The sequence below is a fragment of the Taudactylus pleione genome, unplaced genomic scaffold (genome assembly GCF_031769625.1).
Source record: "Taudactylus pleione unplaced genomic scaffold, aTauple2 ptg000015l, whole genome shotgun sequence".
Lineage (NCBI taxonomy): Eukaryota > Metazoa > Chordata > Amphibia > Anura > Myobatrachidae > Taudactylus > Taudactylus pleione.
The window spans coordinates 33,574,662-33,602,376 of record NW_028284417.1 but is presented as its reverse complement, the minus strand read 5'-3'; positions in this window follow the sequence as shown (position 1 = coordinate 33,602,376).

The window sequence follows — 27,715 nt, the reverse complement described above, 5'->3', positions numbered from 1 at the left end:
GATGCCGAGAGGATCCAACCCCGCCCTTTATCATAACTAACAGAGGGAACTCTCGGATGACGCATGTATTTCAATCGTCATTCATGCACATATGACCACCATACAATTGCAGGTCATAGAACTTTAATATTACAGGCTATGTGTTACTATGACAATGACCTGAGACTAATCTAATTTATATAGCCAACATTGTCCCTACGTATGATCACAATTCTGTTCTGATATTGCTCACCCCCACTAACATAACACTGCTCACTATCTTTCCTATTTTACCATTAGTGCCCAGTTCCAGATGGTACTTAGCCCCACCCCCTGGCATGATGGGTGGAGGGATTCCTAGAGGCTTGATGCCAAGGAGATAATGCCCCTCCCTCTATCATGACCAATAGAGGGAACTCCCAGATGACGCATGTACTTCGATCGTCATTCATGCACACATAACCATTAAAACTCCTCCCACATATAGATGCCGATTAACAGGTGATGTTAATTACTCCAGTTAGGAGATAACACTTCCGGATATAAGCCGGCAGCCCATGAGGACAAACACAGACCTTGAAGAAGCTGCAGGGTGAAATGCGCATTGTCCACAGGAGGAGACCACACCGGATTATGTACACGTTGTCCATAATATTATGCAGCTAGATTCCCTTACGTATGGCTGATCACAGGCAGGGTTGCCAGCTGGTGTAGTACACTCTGTTTTTTCTCTATTGTGATCCTGTGCAGATAGTGAGGATTATCCTCACCAAGGGAATCATTCCCCCATATCTGTAAATAGAGGGTTATGAGTCTATGTCTCGTAGTAGGCCAGCCTCTTTACTACTAAGCATTCACTGCAATATTGCTTGCACATGTTTAGATAGTACTACAGGATTTTGCATGGAACAGAGACTTTCTATTTCTAACTATTCTTAACCAGCATTTCCATTTACTCTTATGCATATTTTATGTTAATCATAATATGGCTTAAAATATATCAGCCACGTATTGATCTATTTATTTTGAAACATTGACAAGTGATGTTCAATATTTCTGAATTACATTGAGAACAATAGCCAACTGTTACTTGCAAGACTGTCTCTTTTATCTGCAGTGGGAATTGCTGATATGTTATTATCTCCGATATCAATTAAATGTTTATTGAAGGTTATGATCACTACACTTCCTTCATTTCAACAGATACTTTGTGTTTTAAATATTTTTCACTCATAATATTGGAGAACCAATAGGGTACTCCAAATATTGATTTTATTAAGGTGATCTAAGATTGGTTTATATCAAATTACTTGATACATGGTGCCTGTTTCTGTTCAGAACTATATGGTCCCTTTTCTTTCTCCCTGTACTAATCTTTCTGTTCTCTCATCAGCTCCATCTCTGGGAACTGACAGCAGATGCAGGGAAATCTTTCCATCATTTGTATTTGGAGAGGGTAACTCTCATTGACCACCTCTGCTGACAGGCATGTGGTTGAAAGCAGATTATCACTTCATCAAGATATACAGATGCTTTTCATTACTGTACTGCTATGATTATGGGCTATTCCCATACAGTCTGTTTTGTATCTATGCAGCTGGATCTTTGAGAAAAATCCTCAATAATCACAGACAGCTATATGTCTAACTTTGTGTTATACTATCTTAGTTAATAATTATTGCTATTAATACAGGGGGAGCTTGATAATAATTTAATCTATATTATAGATGACTGATTTCAATATCTTTACCCATCTTTGTCACTTCAAGTTACAACTTTATATGATTTTGTCCTAATTCCTGATCCCAGGAGTAGTACACATATTGAGTGACACATCACCACCCTCTTTTTATCCAATTCTATGTTATCTTATGTTTGTCCGTATGTACATGTTTATTGTTGTTAATTTAACTAGATCTATGATGAGATCCTAATAAAGGTTAAGTTTTAACATTAGAGTGCCTCCAGAAAAAGAGTCTTCTTTTTCTTCTTTTTTCTTTGAGAAATAAAAATGAATAAACCATCTGCAGTTAGTCAACATAGGATAAATAAATCATGTAGAGAAAGCTAAATTATTACTTTGTTATGCTATTCTTTACATGAAAGAAGGTGTAGGAAAAAGATAAATAATAAAAATATGAAATTAATTAAATAATGAAAGTGTTTCATATATTTAAAAGTTTATACATGGTCTGAATACGCACCATTATTGACCTTGTCCTACAGAAGCAAACACATTTGCTGATGGTGGATTCTAATTCTTAAAATTTCCTGAAGCACACTAAAAAAATTTCAGGCAGGCTGCTGACAGGTGTTCATCAAAATCTCTAAACGGCATAAATAATTAGCTTTGACCTAGCTTGTACATGTATATTGGCATATTGGGTCTGTGCGGTCTGCTAAGACAAAGTACCTCAATAAGGCAGTTCATATAGGACATCTCCATGTAGGATACAATGTGGTTGGGTGGCTTGTCGATGAAGCATTATTTGGGGAATCAATCAAAACTGTTACGTACAAATCAGACCAAGATTTTTATTTAGCTACATCCTTTTGATGCAACTATGAGATTCATGACCAGGTTTGTCTCCAGTTGCATTGAAAGTTTGAATATTCTTTCCTTATGATAAATGATAAATATTTGTAGCCTTCATAATTTCTTCCACAATCAGACTTAGTGGGTTTGAAACAATGTATTATTTATTATAAACTATGAATTATGTAACCATGTAATAATTAATCTGGAAGAATAAAATGCAATAAAATGTTAGATTGATAATTTGCCAGGGTTAGGTTACCATGTGCAATTAAATATTTTAGCTATATTTCTATACATTTGTGTAAAAAAATAGAACATATGGTAAGAACTTATCTTTGTTATCTCTATTTCTATGAAGTCCATAGGGCCCACAGGAGACATTGGGGTGAAATTATTATTTATGTTGCTGAATATGATCATTGAAGGGCAAATATATATGCCTATGATAATATTTTTATATATATATATATATATATATACTCGTCCAAAAAGAGATCGGCACTCACAGGATATCTTCATCAGCGTTTAATGTCACCACATAAACAGGACAGTCTACGTCACGTTTCAGGGCCTCAGCCCCTTCGTCAGGACCTCCGTACACCAAAAAGACTGTCTTGGATTACTACAGGGGGGGATTACTACAGGGGGCACTAAAAGGGGGGATTACCACTGGGGGAACTACCAGGGGAGGATTACTACAGGGGGCACTACCAGTGGGGGATTACTACAGGGGGCACTAAAAGGGGGGATTACTACTGGGGGTACTACCAGGGGGGGATTACTACTGGAGGCACTGAAAGGGGGGATTACCACTGGGGGCACTACCAGGAGGGATTACTACTGGGGGCACAACCAGGGGGAATTACTACTGGGGGCACTACCAGCTGCTGCCATTTCCCACACTAGGCTTATACTCGAGTCAGTAAGTTTTCCCAGTTTTTTTGGGTAAAAGTAGGTACCTCGACTTATATTCGGGTCAACTTATACTCGAGTATATACGGTATATATAAATATATATATATATCTTTATATTAATGATAGGGGTGTAATCATATGCAGAACATTTGCTACCATTTGACTCTGGTTGAAAGGTTCACATTAATCATTTACTACTATTTGAGATCCTGATTGGTCTAAACCAGTGTTGGCTAACCTTGACACTCCAGCTGTTATGGAACTACATAACCCAGCATGCACTGCTACAGTTTTGCTATTAGGGCATGCTAAAACTGTGGCAGGGCATGCTGGGATATATAGTTCCACAACAGCTGGAGTGTCAAGGTTAGCCAACACTGGTCTAAACCCTTATTTATCGGTTTAACCTTTATTTATTATTCTAATGTATCTTATGTATTTTTCATGTATTATATGTATTTTTTGTGTGTATTGTTAAGTTACCAGTAGGAGAGAACTTATTTTAAGGTTCCTAATTAAACGTTAAGTTTTAAGAATACCCATCTTATCATCCCTTTTTCTATATCATATATTTTTTTTCAAGAGTCCCCCAACAAAGGCATATTTGTCTTTTTCTCCCTTTTTTGCTCTTTGCTACATTTTTTCCATTTAAAGGTATAGGCGATGGCTCTGCAGTCGGGCACCACATAGTTAAAAGTTTTATCCCAGGATGCATCATGGGTCCCCTTCTATACCACGCCCCCAGGCCAAGGCACCTTCAGTTACGTAACAAGCCCAAAACCAGAGGAGGAGAAACAGAGAGAGAGAGAGACAGTCTGGAACACACAAAGATCACATACTCTCTGAAAGGAGACAGAAAACCGGTGACCAGAACACAACCCATCTGAAGCACAGAGGTTTCAGGGTTGGAGTCCTGTGGACCCTATGGACTTCATAGAAATACCAATAATAAAGGTAAGTTCTTACCATATCACTAATTTTCTACTGCACTGCCCATAGGGCTCCACAGGAGACCTTGGGATATCCCAAAGCAGTCCCTTCAAGGGTGGGGATGCTCCTGTGCAGAAAGGATAATCTGCCGCCCGAAGGAAGCATCCTGAGGTGTGAAATGCATAATACCGCACAAAGGTATTGACAGAGGACCACGTGGCCACCTTACAAAGCTGAACAGCTGAGGTGCCATGATGAGATACCCACGAAGGACCCACAGGCCGAGTGAAATGAGCCTTAATGGAGGGTGGCACTGGCAGACCCTCACAAGCGTAAGCCTCAGAGATCGCCAAATGGATCCACCGAGCCAAAGATTGCTTATTGGCTGGCCAACCCTTCCTGCGGAACCCATAAAAAACAAACAAAGAGTCCAACTTCTGAATAGAGCTGGTATGATCCGCTTAAATTCTGAGAGCCCGTACCACATCCAACAAGGCCTTACCTGCCGAGAGGTCTGGGGAATTAAAGCCTGGCACCACAATTTCCTCATTAATGTGGAAACTAGAGACCACCTTGGGACGGAACCCAGGGCAAGTACACAAGAGGGCCCCCAAATCTGAAACCCTCCTGGCTAAAGCAATAGTCAGAAGGAAGACAGTCTTAACTGTTAGTCATTTGAAATCCACTGATCCCAATGGTTCAAATGGAGGGCCCTGGATGAGCCCTCAGGACCACAGCAAAATACCAGGGAGCCACTGGAGGAACAAAGGGAAGCTCAATACGAAGAACACCTTGCATAAAGGTGCGGATATCAGGAAGAGGAGCAATCCTACGCTGAAACCACACAGAAAGGACAGAAACATTCAGCTTCAGAGAAGCCAGACGGAGACCAAACCCGCTTGTAGGAAAGCCAACTCTCTAGCTACCCAAAAAACCCAGGGGTCGTAACCCCTAGGCTGACACCAAACAAAGTAGGTATGCCATACCCTATGGTAAATCCTGGCTGAAGCTGGCTTCTGTGCTCTGAGCATAGTGTTGACCACGGAGCTAGAAAAACCTTTGGACCTCAAGAGGGATGTCTCAAAAGCCACGCCATCAAAGATAGATGACCCAGGTCTGGATAAAGGCAAGGACCTTGAGACAACAGGTCCGGACATTGAGGAAACAGCCACAGGGTGTCGATGAACGTCGAGGCCATGCCGGAGCCACTATTAGGATTGTGCCGCCCTCTTCCTTGAACTTCCGCAGAACTTGAGGAAGTAGGGAGAATGGAGGAAAGAGGTAAGCAAACTGGAATGTCCAATTGACCAACAGAGCGTATACTAAAAGAGCCTCTGTGCTTTTTGTTCAGGACCCGAATATCGGCAGCTTGCAATTGTGACGAGATGCCATAAGGTCTATCTCTGGAAGGCCCCTCTTGTCCACCAGGAGTTGAATTATGTCCTGGTGAAGAGACCACTCACCTGGATGCACATCATGATGGCTGAGGAAGTCTGCTTCCCAGTTTAGTATGCCTGGTATGAACACCGCTGATATGGCAGGAAGATTGTCCTCCACCCATGCCAGAATGCGGGACACTTCCGCTAGAGCTGCTCGACTTCAAGATCCTCCTTCATGGTTGATGTAGGCCACCATCGTAGCATTGTCCGACTAAACCTGCACGGGCTCTCCGTGTAGTATGCTTCTGGCTAGTTGTAGAGCCTTGAAGACCACCCGAAGTTCCAGTATGTTTATTGGAAGGGTGGACTTGTCATCTGTCCATCTTCCCTGAAAGAAGTGTGCCCCAACCACGGAGACAGGCATCTGTTGTCAGAAGGACCCAGTCCAGAATCCAGAAGGGGCGCCCCTTGGCAAGGCAAGTTGTGTGAAGCCACCAAAACAGAGACAGACACACTGCCAGAGAGAGCACCAGCTACTGAGTTTGAATCCGATGAGGCTATCTGTCCCACCTGGAGAGGATCAGAGTCTGCAGAGGCCACAAATGAAACTGAGCATACTCCACCATGTCAAATATCGAAACCATGGACCCCAGCAACTGCATTGCCTCGTGAACCAACACTCGGCAACTGTGCAAGAATTTGTGTCCCCGCATCTGCAAGGAGGAGATCTTTTCTCCAGTCAGGAAGTTCCTCTGCTGCTGTGAATCCAACAGTGCCCCTAGATGGAGCATCGTCTGTGAGGGAATCAGGGAGGACTTCTTCCAGTTGATTATCCACCCGTGAGATTGGAGTACTGAAATTGTCAATTGGAGGTGGTGGAAAAGTGCCTATGGAGACCTGGCTAGGAGCAAAAGGTCATCCAGGTAAGGGAACAGGCGGACCCCTTGCAGCAGCAGATGGGCTGCCATTACTGCCATAATCTTGGTAAACACCCTCGGAGCAGTAGCCTGAAACTGGTAGTGTTCCTGTAGCACCGTGAACCTGAGAAACTTCTGGTGAGCCAAGGCAATTGGGATATGCAGGTATGCATCCTCAATATCCAGGGAAACCATAAAGTCCCCAGGTTCCATAGCTAGTATAATAGACCACAGGGTTTCCATTTTGAACTGAGATACCCTGAGAAACTTGTTCAGGAACTGGAGGTTAGGTTGGTAAGAACCATTTGGTTTCGGAACCAGAAAGGTTTGAATAATAGCCCATTCCCCTCTGAGGGTCCGGTACCGCAACTATGACTCCTGCCTGGAGCATAAAGCATATGACTTTCTGGATATTCAAGGCCTTGTCCTTCTGTGCCTGAAGTCCTGTGGTGAAAAACGGATGAGGAGGCCTGCGGCGGAAGGAGAGGGTGTATCCGTGAGAGACCACTTCCCTTACCCAAGTGTCTGTGGTGGTCAGGCACCAGCACTGGGTGAACTGAAGAAGTTGGCCCCCCACCTTGGGATCCCCCAAGGGGAGGCCCACCCTGTCAGGCCGAGGGTTTATTGTCAGGCTTGGCAGCCGGACGTCTGGTGCTCCAAGCCTGCTTCTTAGGCTTCACAACCTTCTTGGTTCCTGCAGGCCTAGGAAAGGACTGAACCTTAGATTTTCCTTGAGAATTATATGTCCGAAACGATGATGTTACTGATCCCGAAGGAACTGGGGCTGAAGGGAAACAGGCAGACTTTGCAGCCACCAAGGTATCTACAATCTTGTCCAGATCCTGACCAAATAACACCTTTCCATTAAATGGTAAACACTCCAGCCCTTTCATAGACTCAGTATCTGCCCTCCAAAACTGCAGGCACAGAGAGCGATGTGCCGAAATGGTTGCAGCTGATATCCTGGATGTTGGGAGGCTAACATCCAATGCAGCCTCATTGACATATGTGGCTGAATCCCTGAGGTAATCTACCAGTTTGATCTGCTCACTGGTAGCAATCAATGGTAAGGATGACTCCAGAGAGTTCGCTCAACGTTCCATGGTCCTGGCCACCCAGCATATGGCCATAGTCGGTCTTGAAGCCTCTCCTGAAAGGGAATAGATGGACTTCAAAACACATCCACTTTTCTATCTGTTATAATCTTTAAGGATGACATGGATGGCATAGCTAGTGTTGCACTTTCTACCAGGTGTGAAATGTGAGAATCCACCTGTGGAGAAACTTCCCATTTAAAGAAATAATTTTCTTCAAATAAATAAGTATAAGTTAACCACTTTTAAGGCTTAAACTGTTTACCTGGAGATTTCCAAGCCTCCTCCAAATGCTCCACTAACTGATCAGGCAGAGGAAAGACCATAGCAGTACTTTTTACCTCCTTGAAATAATCATGTTTGGATTTAGCTACTGGGGCATCCTCATCCCCTATTTCCATGGCCACACGTACCGCATGTACAGTATAAGGCCTGATAAGTCATGTAACTCCCCATCATCTGATGTCACGTCATCATCCTCATAATGCAATGACTGAGACAACAACAGATTTTTCCTTGCCGTGCACAGAGGAGGTTCACTTTGCAACATTTCAGTACAAAACATCAGGTTTTGTACTGTAGTGGAAAAATAATGAACCCACATCGGCTCTGGTGACAGCTGAGAAGGTGATGGCTGAGTAGCCACTACCATCTGCCTATGTACACCCTGCACAGGAGATGGAGCTACTGCCTGCTGCATAAACCCCATAGAAGGGTACACTGTGGGAGCTGCCAAGCATCCTACCAGGGCATTTAATGCTTGTGCAAAGCAAGCACAGGGAGGCTCCTGCACAGCACTAGTGCCAGCAGACGGACATGCCAATGCAGAACAGGCAGTACACAATCCTCCAATAATAATCTCCCCCTCTCTCAAGCCTGCCCTGCACCTAGAGCATGACTTTAGGAGTGGAGTATCAATCACTCCTAGATATACCAAAAACAGTTGTATGTGACCCACAACACAGAATAAAATAACAGAATATTTTAAAAACTGTGAAGTGCACTTCCACCCTGACAGTACTGGTACCAAGAGGACTGTGAGAAGGAAAGTACAGGGACAGTAAAATGGCTGACAGGTTAGAAGAAAAAGCACAGTCAGACAGTGCTAGCAGGGGTCTCACACCATGCAAGAAAAACTGCACTACAAACAAGCACCACACTCAACTACTAGGACCTAAAGTCTGGTATGAAACAGTGCTACATACTCTGACCTGCTTGGAGGAGAGGTATGTAGGGGGGACCCAGGCTCCACACTTGAAGACACCAGCATCTGTGCCTAATAAAATGGCCGCTGGAGCTCAGCAGAGGCAGGCATTGGGGAGGAGAGCTGCATCAGTGCGCCAGACCACTGAGGAAAGGCACCTAATGCAGTGGGGGAGGAGCTGGCTGTGCTATACAGGGAAGGTTTCCTCCGCTGGCATGCATTTAACCCTCTGGACGCCAGCGCCTATTTGAAAGTACCGGACCATTGTCCCTGGTGGACCAGTGGCAGCACAGGCTGTAATGCCTGGATCCACTGAGCAGCCATCCTCAGGGAGCCCCCAACCCTGAGGACCACTGGACTGTGTATCAGTGGGCGCCTACCGCATATTACTGCTGCTTACCTGAACAACATCCACATAAGATCGACCCACAGTCCAGGGACTCTCTGGGGTCCCCTGCAAGGTGAGACCCCAGAGCCCCCCCCTGAGATCCCCAGATTGGCAACAACATTTAGGCACTGGCAGGGTGGCAGAGTGGCAGCACGGATATCTGCTGGACTGTCCATGCTGACTGCTCATCTTGTCTTCTGGGGCTGTCTGTGCAGTCTCTCTTGCAGTGACCCAACTCTGGCAGGGCACCTACAAAACTGAAGGTGCCTTGGCCTGGGGGCAGGGTATAGGAGGTGACCCATGATGCATCCTGGAAGCAAAACTTTTAACTATGTGGTGCCCGATGCCAGAGCCATCACCCTAAGGTCTCATGTGGAGCCCTATAGACCCTGCAGTAGAAATATGTGCTATTTAAGTAAGTTAATTACTGAATTATGTACAAGGTATTATGTAATGGATACATTTTAGCTGATGTAGTGTTACGATTCTCACTCAAGATGAGAATCGTAAGACTGCTAACCAAGGACAAGACTGGGTAGAGGAATGGCAGTCCTTCCACAACTGGAGCAGGCTGGAGTGAGGCAGTGATGTGGAGAACACTGCTGGCAGAATAGTTAGAAGTAAACTGACACGGCCCTTGCAGGCTGAAGTGCAGGAACCAAACAGCACACAGGTGTACTCAGGCGCAGTAGAAACACAAACTGGAGGCATCGAGGTGGATAACACTGCAGGTAACATTAGCTGAATGCAGACTGACATGACTAGACAGAACTGTGGTAATAATACAGCAGGGCTGAATGATGACAGGATCAGGATAGAAGAACAGTTGAACTTGGTAGACCGGCGAGAAGTCAGGAAACTTTGAACAGAGCAACATACACTGGTAGTCAGACAGTATAACTCGCACTGAGTGCAGGGCTGGCTGTAACTTATGAGATACAGGAACCAATCAGAGCCATTCTCTGCAGAGAGCATTTCCTAAAGACAGGCTAGTGTGCAGCTGGGTTCAGCACACAGAAAGACAATTAATTAGTGTGCAGCTGAAGTCTGCACACAGACAGACAGGCAGGATACAGCTTAGAGCTGAAAACAGACTAGACGGGGTTTCCAGCTGCCTGCAACAGCTGGAACAAGGACAAGACATGATGCAGTGTCCCAGTAGCAACCATGACTGGGAACTGCCACCAAGATAATCTGTTAACCGCAGATCCTAACATGTAGACTGCAAATAAGATGCTAGTGTAGAATATTTAGCAATTGCTCTGTGCATGACCAAAAATTTACGAATATATGTGTATAGCCTAATGCTGACTTGTGTGATTCTGGCACTTACACCTGCCTGTGCAAGAAGTGGCATAACAGGTCAAAAAAGGGATGTTCTAATTTCGGCTGAGTACAATAAGAGCATGTTTGTGAAAAGTAAGAGGGTTATTGTGAACATATGCAGGCCGTGACACAGATGAGTATGCACCAAAGAAAGCTGTTTAGTTTGCAAGTGGTCAGGGGCAAATGCAAAATTTGGATGATGATAATGATAATGATCACTAAACTGAAATGCTTATTATTGGCTAATTGTCAATGCAACGCTAATGGCGATTGTTGCTTTCTTCGTTGCCCAGGTGTATAATATGCCTTAGTAAAGATCTTAACAAGTGGGTTATTTTATGTACAAGAGAGAGTGTTTTTTTTATTAAGTTTTTCTTATGCTTAATAGTGAATACATACCTCTAATTTGTAAGCAAAACAAATGGTTAAAAACATGAGTGTAAGTATATGAGACGTAGGCTTGGCATAAAACGAGCTCAAAAGCCACTGGTCCTGACCAGCATGCATATGGGTGTAAATATGTTTTTTTTAATATATATTTTTCACATTTTATGACCAACTTTGCTTCATAATTTTAGTATTTATTATCATATTTACTTACAGAGTACTACAATGGTTCTTTACATAGTACGATGGTGCGCACGTAGGATAATTACAGATTTGTTTACCACTTTACAGATATACACATATACAGAGTGCAGGCCAAACCCGGGTGTCACCGGCCGAGGGGTGACACCAAGGTGCAGACTCCCCCTCAGTGATAGGAGCCGGGTGCTGAACTGTAGTGTTAAATGCAGCACTTATCTCCTGACACTGTGAGGGAGCCGGGACTGCACACAGGACAGGGCAGTCTGCACCCCCTGCACCCCCCTGCTTGGAACCCTGTTAAAAAGCATGGGACAATGGCATTCCTTCCCATGAGGACACCTACCCGCACCAGGTGACAATGCAGGGAGGGATGCCACTGTATATACACAATAATATTCCTCAGATAAAATAATTAATGGGTGGGTATTATAGCACAGCAGAAATCTTGGATATGGCTGTGGGAGTAGGTGAGGAGAAGAGGAAAGGCAGCAGTCATTAGCAGAGGGAAGGAAGTGGGGTGAGTGTTTGCATCCAGAATGTTCCTGATGCACTGGGCAGCCTTTTGTATGTCCTAAAAGGTTGGTTTAAATAAATCTCACTTAGACTCTCAGAATCACAGCAGGAAATGGGCAGAACACACACAACACTAAGGCCAAGGCCTGCAGTTGGACAATCCAAATTCGAAATATTGTTAACACCTGCTGAATGGTCACTGCTGTCTTAGGGTCTGAATTTTGATCCTACTTGCTCTTTTAATAGTTTTGAATGGTCAGTAGATAATTTTAAAATGAGACATAAACTCAGACTATGTGAGTTTTTTGATAGCAAGACCAGTGGTCCGACATTAAAACAACATAATAAAATTCACAAATCCAGTTGTTTGACCCATAGTCTTCTCATGCTACAGCTGTCTGAATACTTTCTTAAGATTAGTGGATGAGTATGTTAAAAATGGGTCAAAAATCAGTCAGATAAGCTTTTGACAAGCTCTCGATTGGGGAGAGTAAAGCACTGAATTCCCTTAAAAAAGATTACACCCTTGTCATTAAAAAAGAAGAATAGGGTAAGCAGTGTTCATCCAGGACTCTGACTCCTATGACCGAGAAATCATATATCTATGACGTAACTATACTGTATGGGTTTTTGTCTGATTATTCCCATATATGTATGCTGTATACACATGATTTGTTTAGGGTGGTAGTGTTCTACAATACAGAATGGAAATCTATATATACATATATGAAAAAACAAAAAAGGAAGGCACTATTAATGTAGTAATAAGAACCATTCAAGATTGTTAAATGGTAAGTTATATGTGTATATATATATATATTAGGGGTGAGCGGGTTCGGATTTCTGAAATCCGAACCCCCCCGAGCCCCCCCGATCCGAGTCCGATCCGAATCAGGCTCGACTTTTCCCGCCTCATTCGGATCTGAAATCGAGGCAAAACGTCATCATCCCGCCTTCCGAGTCTCGCGGGTTTTGGATCCTATATAAGGTACCCACGTCGGCGCCATTTTCTCACTCGGCTGTGGACAGTGAAGAGGGAGGGTGGGAGTTAGGGCTGTGTAGTGTAGTGTAGTGTAGTGCTGCTGTTGTCCACTATTTCAAAGTCCATAGGGGCTGGCTGTGTTGTGCTGTGCTGCTGTTGTTAATAGGGGCTGTGTCCACTACTTCAAAGTCCATAGGGGCTGGCTGGACTGTGTTGTGCAGTCAGTTCTCCATAGGGGCTGTGTCCACTCCAAAGTCCTGTGCAGTGTCCCAGTCCTAAAGAGGTGCTGTAGTGTTGTCCAGGGGGTGCTCTGTCCATCAGGGGTGCTCCCCCCAAGTGCTAAAAAAATAATATATTTTCTGTGTTTGTGAATTGTGTGCGCAGTAGCCGCACGTGCATCAACAAAGTAGTGCCAAGCGTGCGCCTGTGTCATAAGTAAAGGGCCGGCTGGCTTGACCGTTAAAGGGTGCTGTAACCCCCGAAAGTACACTCCAGTCAAAACCAAAAAAAAATTATTTTCTGTGTTTGTGAATTGTGTGCGCAGTAGCCGCACGTGCATCAACAAAGTAGTGCCAAGCGTGCGCCTGTGTCATAAGTAAAGGGCCGGCTGGCTTGACCGTTAAGGGTGCTGTAACCCCCGAAAGTACACTCCAGTCCAAACCAAAAAAAAAATTATTTTCTGTGTTTGTGAATTGTGTGCGCAGTAGCCGCACGTGCATCAACAAAGTAGTGCCAAGCGTGCGCCTGTGTCATAAGTAAAGGGCCGGCTGGCTTGACCGTTAAGGGTGCTGTAACCCCCGAAAGTACACTCCAGTCCAAACCAAAAAAAAAATTATTTTCTGTGTTTGTGAATTGTGTGCGCAGTAGCCGCACGTGCATCAACAAAGTAGTGCCAAGCGTGCGCCTGTGTCATAAGTAAAGAGCCGGCTGGCTTGACCGTTAAGGGTGCTGTAACCCCCGAAAGTACACTCCAGTCCAAACCAAAAAAAAAATTATTTTCTGTGTTTGTGAATTGTGTACGCAGTAGCCGCACGTGCATCAACAAAGTAGTGCCCAGCGTGCGCCTGTGTCATAAGTAAAGGGCCGGCTGGCTTGACCGTTAAAGGGTGCTGTAACCCCCAAAGTACACTCCAGTCCAAACCAAAAAAAAAATTATTTTCTGTGTTTGTGAATTGTGTGCGCAGTAGCCGCATGTGCATCAACAAAGTAGTGCCAAGCGTGCGCCTGTGTCATAAGTAAAGGGCCAGCTGGCTTGACCGTTAAAGGGTGCTGTAACCCCCAAAGTACACTCCAGTCCAAACCAAAAAAAAATTTATTTTCTGTGTTTGTGAATTGTGTGCGCAGTAGCCGCACGTGCATCAACAAAGTAGTGCCAAGCGTGCGCCTGTGTCATAAGTAAAGGGCCGGCTGGCTTGACCGTTAAAGGGTGCTGTAACCCCCGAAAGTACACTCCAGTCAAAACCAAAAAAAAAATTATTTTCTGTGTTTGTGAATTGTGTGCGCAGTAGCCGCACGTGCATCAACAAAGTAGTGCCAAGCGTGCGCCTGTGTCATAAGTAAAGGGCCGGCTGGCTTGACCGTTAAAGGGTGCTGTAACCCCCAAAGTACACTCCAGTCCAAACCAAAAAAAAATTATTTTCTGTGTTTGTGAATTGTGTGCGCAGTAGCCGCACGTGCATCAACAAAGTAGTGCCAAGTGTGCGCCTGTGTCATAAGTAAAGGGCCGGCTGGCTTGACCGTTAAAGGGTGCTGTAACCCCCGAAAGTACACTCCAGTCCAAACCAAAAAAAAGATTATTTTCTGTGTTTGTGAATTGTGTGCGCAGTAGCCGCACGTGCATCAACAAAGTAGTGCCAAGCGTGTCATAAGTAAAGGGCCGGCTGGCTTGACCGTTAAAGGGTTCTGTAACCCCCAAAGTACACTCCAAACCAAAAAAATATATATTTTCTGTGTTTGTGACTTGTGTGCACTGTGGCTGCACGTGCATCAACAAAGGAGCAGCGCCAAGCGTGCGCCTGTGTCCCATAAGTAAAGAGCCGGCTGGCTCATTTCTTAAAGGGTGGTGTAACCCACAAAGTGCACTACTCTCCAGCAAAAATAAAAAAATATTTTCTGTGTTTGTGTGCGCTTTAGCCACACGTATATATATCAATATAACATAAATGGAGGACCAAACTTTCTCTGATAAAAATAAAATAGGGAAAGATCAAGAACCACTTCCTACTAGTGCTGTTGCTGCTGCTGGGAGTTGTTCATCATCCCAGAGAGGAAGTAGGAACATCACTACTTTTACTAAACAATTGACCCTCCAACAGTCCCTAGTGATGAGGATGAAGTACGACAGCAGTCATCCTGAAGCAAAACGTATAACTGAGGCCTTGACTGCTATGTTGGTGTTAGACGTGCGTCCGGTATCCGACATTAGTGCAGTGGGATTTAGACAATTGATGGAGGTAGTGTGTCCTCAGTTCCAAATCCCGCCTAGATTCCACCTGCATCCTCAAAGCAGCAGCGACAAGCGTGCATCTGTCTGTTAAAGGGTGGTGACACCCTCAAAGTGTGCTACACAAACAATAAAAATATACTTCTTTTTTTTTCGGTCTTTGTGAAATGTGTGGGCTGTAGCCGCACCTGCATCCTTAAAGCAGCAGCGACAAGCGTGCGTCTGTCTGTTAAAGGGTGGTGTAACTCTCAAAGTGCTCCAAAAAATAAAAAACTATTTTTTTAATGTGTTTGTGACTTGTGTGCGATGTAGCCACACTTGCATCCTCAAAGCAGCAGCGACAAGCGTGCGTCTGTCTGTTAAAGGGTGGTGACACCCTCAAAGTGTGCTCCACAAACAATAAAAATATTCTTCTTCTTTTTTCTGTCTTTGTGAATTGTGTGGGCTGTAGCCGCACCTGCATCCTTAAAGCAGCAGCGACAAGCGTGCGTCTGTCTGTTAAAGGGTGGTGTAACTCACGAAGTGCTCCAAAAAATAAAAAACTATTTTTTTAATGTGTTTGTGACTTGTGTGCGATGTAGCCGCACTTGCATCCTCAAAGCAGCAGCGACAAGCGTGCGTCTGTCTGTTAAAGGGTGGTGACACCCTCAAAGTGTGCTACACAAACAATTAAAATATTGTTCTTTTTTCTGTCTTTGTGAATTGTGTGGGCTGTAGCCGCACCTGCATCCTTAAAGCAGCAGCAACAAGCGTGCGTCTGTCTGTTAATGGGTGGTGACACCCTCAAAGTGTGCTACACAAACAATAAAAATATTCTTCTTCTTTTATCTGTCTATGTGAATTGTGTGGGCTGTAGCCGCACCTGCATCCTTAAAGCAGCAGCGACAAGCGTGCGTCTGTCTGTTAAAGGGTGGTGACACCCTCAAAGTGTTCTACACAAACAATTAAAATATTGTTCTTTTTTTTTGGTCTTTGTGAAATGTGTGGGCTGTAGCCGCACCTGCATCCTTAAAGCAGCAGCGACAAGCGTGCGTCTGTCTGTTAAAGGGTGGTGTAACTCTCAAAGTGCTCCAAAAAATAAAAAACTATTTTTTTTATGTGTTTGTGACTTGTGTGCGATGTAGCCGCACTTGCATCCTCAAAGCAGCAGCGACAAGCGTGCGTCTGTCTGTTAAAGGGTGGTGACACCCTCAAAGTGTGCTACACAAACAATAAAAATATTGTTCTTTTTTCTGTCTTTGTGAATTGTGTGGGCTGTAGCCGCACCTCCATCCTTAAAGCAGCAGCGACAAGCGTGCGTCTGTCTGTTAAAGGGTGGTGACACCCTCAAAGTGTGCTACACAAACAATTAAAATATTGTTCTTTTTTTTTCGGTCTTTGTGAAATGTGTGGGCTGTAGCCGCACTTGAATCCTCAAAGCAGCAGCGACAAGCGTGCGTCTGTCTGTTAAAGGATTACATCGGTGACAGCATCCAAGTAGGCATGTCAGACAGTCCGTACCTGTACTGGCAGGAAAAAGAAGCAATTTGGAGGTCCCTGTACAAACTGGCTCTATTTTACCTGAGTTGCCCCCCCTCCAGTGTGTACTCCGAAAGAGTGTTTAGTGCAGCCGGGAACCTTGTTAGCGAAAGGCGTAGGAGGTTGCTTCCACAAAATGTGGAGAAGATGATGTTCATAAAATGAATGATCAACTCTTCCAGGGAGACCAGCCTCCAGAACGTACAGAGGGACCTGTGGTTCCAGCAGGGACGAATTAATACTCTGTGAGGATGAGGATGTACATAACACTGAAGAGGGTGAGGAATCTGTGGATGAGGAGGATGAGGACGACTTCTTGCCTCCGTAGAGCCAGTTTGTGCAGGGACAGATTAATTGCCAGCTTGTTTTGTGGGGGCCCAAACGAACCAATCATTTCAGCCACAGTTGTGTGGCAGACCCTGGCGCTGAAATGATTGGTTTGTTAAAGTGTGCATGTCCTGTTTATACAACATAAGGGTGGGTGGGAGGGCCCAAGGACAATTCCATCTTGCACCTCTTTTTTTTCTTTGCATTATGTACAGTTTTGGGCCCTTTTTTTCAATGCCATCCTGTCTGCCACTGCAGTTTCACGCCTAGATGGGTCACGTGTTTGTGCCGCCCACTCGTGTCACTCAGAAGATGAGTCATAATGACTGAACCTTGTATAAATTTAATATATCTGAAATCAGGCCTCAGCACCGAAATCACCATAAAATACCACAGCATAGTATTTTAGGTTAATAAGAGTAATTGGATTAAAACTCAAACACAAATAAATTATAAATATAAATGTGCATATCACATAAGGTCACCCTAATCATGGTAAATGTAACTGCCCACAAGCCTAAACACCGGACAAGCATAATTATTCTGAGACTTCCACTAGATGGATTCAGACAAAAACTTCACAGAGTGGTAACATTGGATCCCAGAAGACATGCTAGTGCGTTGAGGTCCTGGATGGACCTCAGATTGGTGTAAGCTGGCAGAACTTTGACCCAGGAAGCCCATTCTGTGCCTTCCGCTGGATGGATTTGGATGAAAACTTCACAGAGGGCTGGCAATTGGTCTGTGATGCTTAATGGAGTGGTAGGAGTCCCGGTTGAATCTCACAGCAGAGTGCGCCGAGCTGATCTTTGACCGAGGGAGCCTGTTTTGGGCCTTCCATTGGATAGTTATTAGACAACATCACATAATTTGGACGAAAACTTCACAGAGTGGTAACATTGGATCCCAGAAGACATACTAGGGGTTGAGGTCCCATTTGGACCTCCCATTGGTGTATGCTGGGCAGAACTTTGACATGGGAAGCCTGTTGTGGGCCTTCCGCTGGATGGATTTAGATGAAAATTTAACAGAGGGGTGGCAATTGGTCTAGGATGCCTAATGAAGTGGCTGGAATATTATAGATATATTTCTATGCCCTACATTTTATTAATTACCATATATATGTTGATGTAACATACAGTTTACATTTTCCATATGATGTATATCGTTTACTAAATTTTTTTAAAGTTATGCTAGAAATGCTATATTGTTATTGTATTTTTATTTAATTTTATATTGTTTATGATATATCATTACGGTTTCTACGTATCTATTACACCCAATCCACATTGTTATGGACATTAGTTGGTGTTGTATCAACAGACATACTATGGGTTAATTATGTGAAATTGCTGTTTCTTCTATTAAGAAATCTTTCAATCAGGCTGAACCAAATTAGATTAATTAAGATAACTAAGGGGGTATATAAACCCAACACAACATCATGGAGATTACCTACCTTCTGAGGAAATCGGGAACATAGTTAGCCCAGAGAAAAGCATCAAGGAGTCCATTGCCGAGACAGTTTGTGTCACAGACCTTTACCCACCACTCCTGCATCTTGCAGCATGGGAGATATACCAGCCACTCATTACACCATGGCTTCCACCAGCCTCTCACAGTATCCTGGCTGATAATTGTTGGTGAGATCACACAGGATGTGCACCTAACGGCTTTATCTATACCTACGACTCACTATCACTGCAGCCCACATCACACTGTTGAAGTCTGCCCGGCATGTGTACAATGCCAGGTTTCCATCTGGAATGGATCCCGGTGTTCTACAAGGAACTGGACTTTCTTCTATCATACAGTGCCATATCTGGACGGCAATTCACAGGTGACTAATCATCTCCTTTGTTTTGGGCACACACATGTGTATCCCTCATACGATTTACAGCATTCCAGAGGATTATGTGCCATTCAGGAGTGGATATTTATTTATTATCACTTTGGTGAACTATTACACCTTATTCATTTAATTGATGTTCACTTGTTAATATCAATCATTGTGGTTCTTGCCTCTATCTGTTTTTTAATATATTTCATTAAATCTTTTCTATGTACTAGTGTGGTCATCTGATTTAACCAGCGCTTAACATCCATTCCTTTTTCTATACTGTTTAGCAGGAGCAGCACCTGCTGTGTGAGCTGCTCGTTACTTCAGTAGTATATATCTGTCCTGTCAGCGCACCTTCATTTAGTATATTGTACTTTGACCCTGGGAGCCCATTCTGGGCCTTCCGTGGGATGGATTTGGATAAAAACTTCACAAAGTGGTGGCAATTGGTTTGGGATGCTTAATGGAGTGGTAGGGGTCCCAGTCAGATCTCACAGCAGAGTGCGCCGTGCTGATCTTTGACTGAGGGAGCCTGTTTTGGGCCTTCCACTGGATGGTTTTTAGACAACATCACATAATTTGGATGAAAACTTCACAGAGTGGTAACATAGGATCCCAGAAGACATACTATGGGGTTGAGATCCTGGTTGGACCTCCCATTGGTGTATTCTGGGCAGAACTTTGACCCAGGGAGCCTGTTGTGAGCCTTCCACTGGATAGATTTGGATGGAAATTTAACAGAGGAGCGGCAATTGGTGTAGGATGCCTAATGAAGTGGCTGGAGTCCTAGTCTGACCTCATGGCAGAGTGCTTCAGGCAGAACTTTGACCCAGGGTCAAATCATAGTTAACACTAGTCTACTCCTATGGAATTTTATAGATATATTTATATGCCCTACATTTTATTAATTACCATGTACAGATTGATGTAACATACAGTTTAAATTTTACATACGATATATATCATTTACTAAATTTTTTAAAGTTATGATAGAAATGCTATATTGTTATTCTATTTTTATTTAATTTTATATTGTTTATTATATATCATTACAGTTTCTTTGTATCTATTACACGCAATCCACATCGTTATGGACATTACAGTAGTTGGTGTTGTATCAACAGACATACTATGGGTTAATTATGTGAAATTGCTGTTTCTTCTATTAAGAAATCTTTTGATCAGACTGAACCAAATTTGATTAATTAACATTGCTAAAGGGGTATATAAACCAAACACAACATCATGGAGATTACAAACACACAGGTCTCTCCACAGCCACTGTGGCTGTGGAGAGACCTGTGTGTTTGTGTCCGGATGATGGTCCCTAGGCGGATTGAAACATCGACTCCAATGTTTTAATCAAGTTAAGTAATAAAGATGTGATTTTATTCTACTACCTTACCTGGTGAGTGCCCTCCTTCTCTGTTAAACTCTATATATATATATATATATATATATATATATATATATACATATGGGATAAAGTCAATATCCTGACAAAGGGAATGCCAGTGTTTAGAATACCGGTGCTGGAATCCTGATACCTGTCATAATCATTTTGCTGGCATCCCGACTGCCAGCAATCCAAAGGTAAGTAGCAGGGTTAGGGGAGGGTTAGGGGTTAGGGGTTAGGGGGAGAGTTAGGGTTAGGCATTAAGGGGTAGGCTTAGGTTTAGGGAGCAGGATGTTAGATTTAGGCACTAGGGGGAGGTTAAGTTTAGGCACTGGAGAGGGTGGGTTATGGGTATGGATAGGGAGAGGGGGAGGGTTAGTATACCGACCGACAGGTGTCAGTATCCTAACCCTGTCTGGATGCCATGATTCAGGCCACCAGGATCCCAAGCACTGGCATCCTGTACCCAACCCATATATGTATATATATATATATATATTGTGATAGGATCATTGGTAAAGTGGTCTGTGGCAGGTACATTTGTCCCAGATTCCTGTCTTATGTGTTTTAAACCTCCAGGAGAAAGTCTGCAGTGTAGCAGGCTTGAGTCTCGGCTTTTTGAAAAGCCGGTTTGGGACCTGGGGGATGTGGGTGAGAGGAGAGGGAGGGCTCCACCCACGGCCACTCCAGGTTTTGGTTCTCTTAGCCTGGTAACAGGCTTGTTAGGGTTTCCACCTGAGAGTGGCCAATATAAGCCTAGTGTGTTGAGGGCTGATTGTCTCACCTGGGAGAGCAGACAGGGAGTTTGCTCAGAGACACTTGAAAACCTAACTGTAAGTGTTGTGCTGTGCCCTTGCTGCTGGTGAGGGCATTAGGCCCTGCCAGTTTCTGGTAGTGAGGGAACAACCTGTGAAGATAGTGCCCTGACAGGGCTAGGATTTATGTTTATGTTTTCTTTATGTTTGTTTCTGACATTGTACAATAAAGACTGGCGCCGACCAGCTTGTACTTGCATCCAGTCTGGTGTACTGTTTCCCAGCTGCTGTGTGTGAAAGGAAGGAGTCCTCTACCCAGGAGAGGGACCCCCTAACCTAACTGTGTCACAATATGGTGGAGAACGCGGGCTACCACACACATTGAAGTTGCAGCAAGAGGAAAACTTTCCGTTTAAAAATTAAAGGGACAGACACCCAATTTGTGAGTGTGGAAATAACACTGTGTCCTTGGAGTCCCATAGAGAAGGCATCAGCCAATGCTCAGAGAGGCAAGGTTCAGCTTCCAACCTACACCCCAGGACAAAATGGAGGACATGATTAAGGCCTTGCTCCAAGCTACAGCAGCTCAGCAGGAATCTACCTGGGCTCAGCAGGAATCCACCAGGGTGCAACTGTTGGCCTTGGAGACAGCCCAGAGGCAACAACAGGTCACCATCGAGGAAACCTGCCAGGCCATAAAAGAGGTGGTACAGCACCTGGTCGCCCGGCCCAGAGATGTTGCTCCTGGTCTTCCCACCCCCACTCACTCAGTACGAGCCAGTCACTTCCTTCAAAAGATGACTTCGGGCGATGATGTGGAGGCCTATCTCACCGCATTTGAAAGAACGGCAGAAAGGGAGAGTTGGCCCAAGGAGCAGTGGGCTAGTCTGGTGGCACCTTTTTTGTCTGGGGAGCCACAAAAAGCATATTTCTACTTATGCCTGGCTGATGCCAAGGACTATAAAAAACTAAAACAGGAGATCCTAACTCACTTGGGAGTCACCACCTTTGTTTGTGCCCAACGCGTCCACCGCTGGGAGTTCCATAGGGACAAGCCTCCACATTCACAGATGCATGACCTCGTCCATCTGTCCTCAAAATGGCTACAGCCTGAGACGCTGATGGGACCACAGATCGTGGAAAGGGTCGTGATGGACCGGTACCTGCGATCATTACATGTGACTCTGCGCAAGTGGGTGAGCCATGCAGACCCTAAGTCCGCGGACCAGTTGGTCGAGCTGGTGGAGAGGTACGTGGTGGCTGAGGAGCTGATGAGTATGCCCCACCGAGCCCCGATGGCACACCGGCAAACTCCCACAGACACTGGTAAGACTGTTCCAGGGGAGAAGGGTGCTGGGCGGTGGAATGTACCTAAGACTGAGGGTGTAGAACCTGGAGACAGGCCTGCCAGGCCAGGAAGGTTCTTGCCCCGTAAACGACTAGACATTAATATGACTCAGTGTTTCCGATGTGGTGGCTTCGGCGATATTGCCGCTAATTGTTCACTTACAACTGAACCTATGCAATGTGATACTGCTCATGTCTACCGCAGGGGGTCTTTCTATGCACAGACAGCCTGTACGGCTGACCGGCAGGCTGAGACTGATAAGCACATGTGTGTACTCACTGTAGATGGCAACCGAGTAGAGGCACTGTTAGACTCTGGTAGCTTGGTGACACTTATAAAAGCTGAGCTGGTGAACCCCTTGAGGCATACAGGGAAAACTGTTGGTGTGACCTGCATACATGGGGATACTCGATATTATGTTGCGGCCGAGGTGAACATCGAGACACCATGTGGCTCTGCTATAGTTTCTGTGGGTTTGGTGCATGGTCTGGTGTACGATGCAATATTGGGGAGAGACTTTGCTCACTTCTGGAAGTTGTGGGAAAGCCGTTTTGTTCAAGAGGTGAACAACCCCGATCCATTTGAGAAGGTTGTCGATGTGGTGGAGGAGGGAGTTTCTTCTGAGTCAGAGTTATTCCCTTTTTGTACTATGGTTGGCGAACTAGAGAATGCGGAACATGACGGTGGCCCGCCAACTGATGTGCCTCCAATTGAGGTGGGAAGTGTTGTTGGGCCAGGTAATCATCTGCCTGATTTAGAGGTCAGAAGAGAGGTCTTTGCCGTGGAGCAGTTGAATGACCCTACTTTGGTAAAAGCCAGGGAGAATGTAAAAGTAGTTGATGGTAAACCCGTAGACCCTGATAGTCCTTTGTCCTATCCCCACATGGCAATGTGTCAGGATTTGTTATATCAGGTGACTAAGAATGGGGAAGATATTGTGGAACAACTAATAGTTCCCAAAGCCTACAGAAGAACAGTGTTGGATCTGGCCCATGGTCATATACGGCAGGCCATCTAGGGGTAGAGAAAACCACTGAGCGAATAATGCAGAGGTTTTTCTGGCCCGGGCTTCATAAAGAGTGTCTGACTTTTGCTTATCCTGCCCTGAGTGTCAGTATCATGCTCCCAGGCCACATTTTAAGGGTCCACTAGTTCCATTGCCTATTATAGAGGTGCGTTTGAAAGAATAGCGATGGATTTGGTTGGACCCTTAATGAAGTCTGCCAGGGGACACCAGTATATTCTGGTCATAATGGATTATGCTACCAGGTACCCGGAAGCGATCCCATTGTGCAATACGTCAACCAAGACCATTGCCAGAGAGCTAGTTCATGTCTTTAGCAGGCTGGGTATACCCAAGGAGATACTAACTGACCAGGGTACACCGTTTATGTCAAAAGTCATGAGAGTTATGTCGCCTGTTCAAAATCGAACAGTTAAGAACTTCGGTTTATCACCCCCAAACCGATGGGCTGGTCGAGAGGTTTAACAAGATGTTAAAACACATGCTTAGGAAAGTGGTCGACAAGGATGGTAGGGATTGGGATTACTTATTGCCGTATTTATTGTTGGCCATAAGAGAAGTTCCCCAGTCCTCCACCGGGTTTTCACCCTTCGACTTGTTGTATGGGAGACACCCAAGGGGGTTACTAGACATTGCCAAAGAGACATGGGAGGGGCAGTCTAGTCCTTACAAAACCGTGATTGAGTATGTTTCTCAAATGCTGGAGAGAATTGCTGCGGTAGTGCTGATAGTGAGAGAGCACCTGAAACAGGCTCAACAGGCACAGCAGAGGGTATACAACCGCAATGCTCGGTTACGCAGCTTTGCTCCTGGGGACAGAGTGTTAGTATTGGTTCCCACTGTGGAAAATAAACTTTTGGCTAAATGGCAAGGGCCCTTTGAAATCTTAGAAAGAGTGGGGCAGGTTAATTACAAAGTTTACCAGCCGGGGAAAAGAATGCCGGAACAGATATACCATATAAATCTGTTAAAGCCCTGGAAAGATAGAACGGCATTGTCGGCCGTCTGAGCCCCTCCGGTAAATCCAGGGCCCTTAGTTCCCGAAGTGACAGTGGCAAAAACCCTGTCGGCAATTCAACAACAAGAGGTCAAGGAGTTTCTGATCAGAAATAGGGTGCTGTTCTCTGACATACCTGGGAAAACCTCGGTCATTAAACATGACATCATCACTGACCCAGGGGTTAAAGTTAATCTAAAGCCCTATAGGTTGCCTGAAGCACAAAAAGAATCGGTGTCGAAAGAAATTAAAAATATGCTAGAGTTAGGGGTTATTGAACAAACATAGTGAATGGTCAAGTCCCATTGTGTTGATTCCAAAGCCCGACGGGAGTGTGCGTTTCTGCAATGACTTCCGAAAGTTGAACAGTGTTTCAAAATTCGATGCCTACCCGATGCCAAGAGTGGATGAATTGATTGAGAGACTAGGGACGGCAAGGTATTTAACCACTCTTGACCTAACCAAAGGGGATTGGCAAGTACCGTTAACCGAGAGCGCCAAACAAAAGACAGCTTTTTCAGCACCAGAGGGCTTGTTTCAGTACAAGATGTTGCCCTTCGGGCTACATGGGGAACCTGCTACCTTCCAAAGAATGATGGACAGGATTCTAAGGCCCCATAGACGGTATGCGGCTGCTTATCTGGATGACGTGGTCATTCATAGTCCTGAATGGCAGTCTCACTTACCCAGGGTACAAGCAGTTTTGGACTCCATCTATAAGGCAGGTTTGACAACCCAAAAAAGTGTTGTCTAGGCATGGAGGAAGTAAAATATCTGGGATACACCATTGGCAGAGGCCTGATAAAGCCTCAGCTCAATAAAGTTGATGCCATACAAAACTGGCCACGGCCTCTGAATAAGAAGCAGGTGAGACCCTTCTTGGGAATTACGGGGTACTACAGGAGGTTTATACCCAACTTTGCCACCATGGCAGTCCCACTGACTGACCTGACCAAAGGCAAACAAAAAGTCATGGTAGAATGGAGTCCTGAGGCGGAGAAAGCTTTTCAGGAGTTGAAAGTAGCATTGTGTTCCCAACCAGTCCTGATGACTCCTAATTTTGAAAGGGAATTCATAGTACAAACCAATGCATCAGAAGTAGGTATAGGAGCGGTCCTGTCCCAGAACAAGGAGGGTGAGGAACATCCTATTTTCTATCTAAGCAGAAAGTTGAATGTACATGAGAGAAACTATGCCACAGTGGAGAAGGAGGCGTTGGCCATAAAGTGGGCGTTAGAGGCTCTCAGGTACTACTTGGTTGGAAGAAAGTTCAAATTGATGTTTTCTTTATGTTTGTTTCTGACATTGTACAATAAAGACTGGCGCCGACCAGCTTGTACTTGCATCCAGTCTGGCGTACTGTTTCCCAGCTGCTGTGTGTGAAAGGAAGGAGTCCTCTACCCAGGAGAGGGACCCCCTAACCTAACTGTGTCACAATATATATATATATATATATAATTTCAGTTATTACATGTTGTGACTGTGAATAGCAGATATGTAATTGTAATCCATTTAGGACAATGTATAATAGCTGTATTGAGTCCATGGGGTAGATTTACTAAAGCTTCTAAAAATTTAAATTGGTGAAATTGCCCATAGCAACCAATCAGATACTGTCAGTCATTTTCTAGGAAGCAATTGAACAATTACACTGGGGAACAAAAAATAGTTTTTTGCTTGCCAATGATTTAAGATTGGTTTTACTCGCAGGTCCGATTTTTGCATTAGATCTTCACTGTAGCTGAATTGGCTCCAGTTTTCAAATTAATGAAAAATTATAAAATTCAATTATATTCTCCATTTGCAGTACCTTACTGGCTTTACTTAACAGAATTGACTTAGTTTTGCTTTTCTAACAACTACCCTCTTTCAACAATAACAATTTTTTTTAATTTGTGATAATGTAGCCAGTAGTCACAGTTGAGTCACATAACACATTCAAATCCCCTCACTAACGCTGGGAGGAGGCATGGCAGTGCACTGCTGAGCCCTCTGGGACATCCTCAGACCACAGCCAGGCCTACTCCCAGCATACAGAGAGGAGCAATGGAGAGGACCGAGTGACGCAGTTAGCACACCTCCTGTTCCTTTGTCCGGCCCTCTCTCTATCCCACCACAACCAATTTCCTGCCATTTGGGCTTGTTTTGTTCAGTACATCTTCGGCTTTTGTTGGGAGTTACCACTGAATGTCTGATACAAAATTTTTTTTGCCATAAAAGCGTTCTTCTCAGAGACGGTGTACTAACAACCTTGATGTTTTTTGTTATATTTGTGGCAAATATAGTGTAGCAAACGAAAGAAAAAATATTAGTGTATTCATAAAACAAGCGTATCAGGCTTTTGTGGACGTCACATAAGCCAACAAGACAAGATTTGGTGCCTCACAAAGTTTGTAAACCTGCTTACAGCTGGAACAAGGACAAGACATGATGCAGTGTCCCAGTAGCAACTGTGACTGGGAACTGCCACCAAGATGATCTGTTAACCACAGATCCTAACATGTAGACTGCAAACAAGTTGCTAGCGTAGAATATTTAGCAATTGCTCTGTGCATGACAAAAAATTTACGAATATTTGTGTATAGCCTAATGCTGACTTGTGTGATTCTGTCACTTACACTTGCCTGTGCATGAAGTGGCATAACAGGGCAAGAAAGGGATGTTCTAATTTTGGCTGAGTACAGTAAGAGCATGTTTGTGAAAAGTAAGAGGGTTATTGAGAACACATGCAGGCCGTGACACAGATGAGTATGTACCAAAGACAGCTGTTTAGTTTGCAAGTGGTATGGGGCAAATGCAAAATTTGGATGATGATAATGATCACTAAACTGAAATGCTTATTATTGGCTAATTGTCAATGCAACGCTAATGGCGATTGTTGCTTTCTTCGTTGCCCAGGTGTATAATATGCCTTTATAAATATCTTAGCAAGTGGGTTATTTTATGTACAAGAGAGAGTGTTTTTTTTATTAAGTTTTTCTTATGCTTAATAGTGAATACATACCTCTAATTTGCAAGCAAAACAAATGGTTAAAAACATGAGTGTAAGTATACGAGACGTAGGCTTGGCATAAACTGAGCTCAAAAGCCACTGGTCCTGACCTGCATGCATATGGGTGTAAATGTTTTTTTTAACATAATTTTTCACATTTTATGACCAACTTTGCTTTAGAAGCATTGTCTTCAATGACCTCATATAATTTTAATATTTATTATCATATTTTACTTACAGAGTACTACAATGGTTCTTTACATAGTACGATGGTGCGCACGTAGGATAATTACAGATGTGTTTACCACTTTACAGATATAC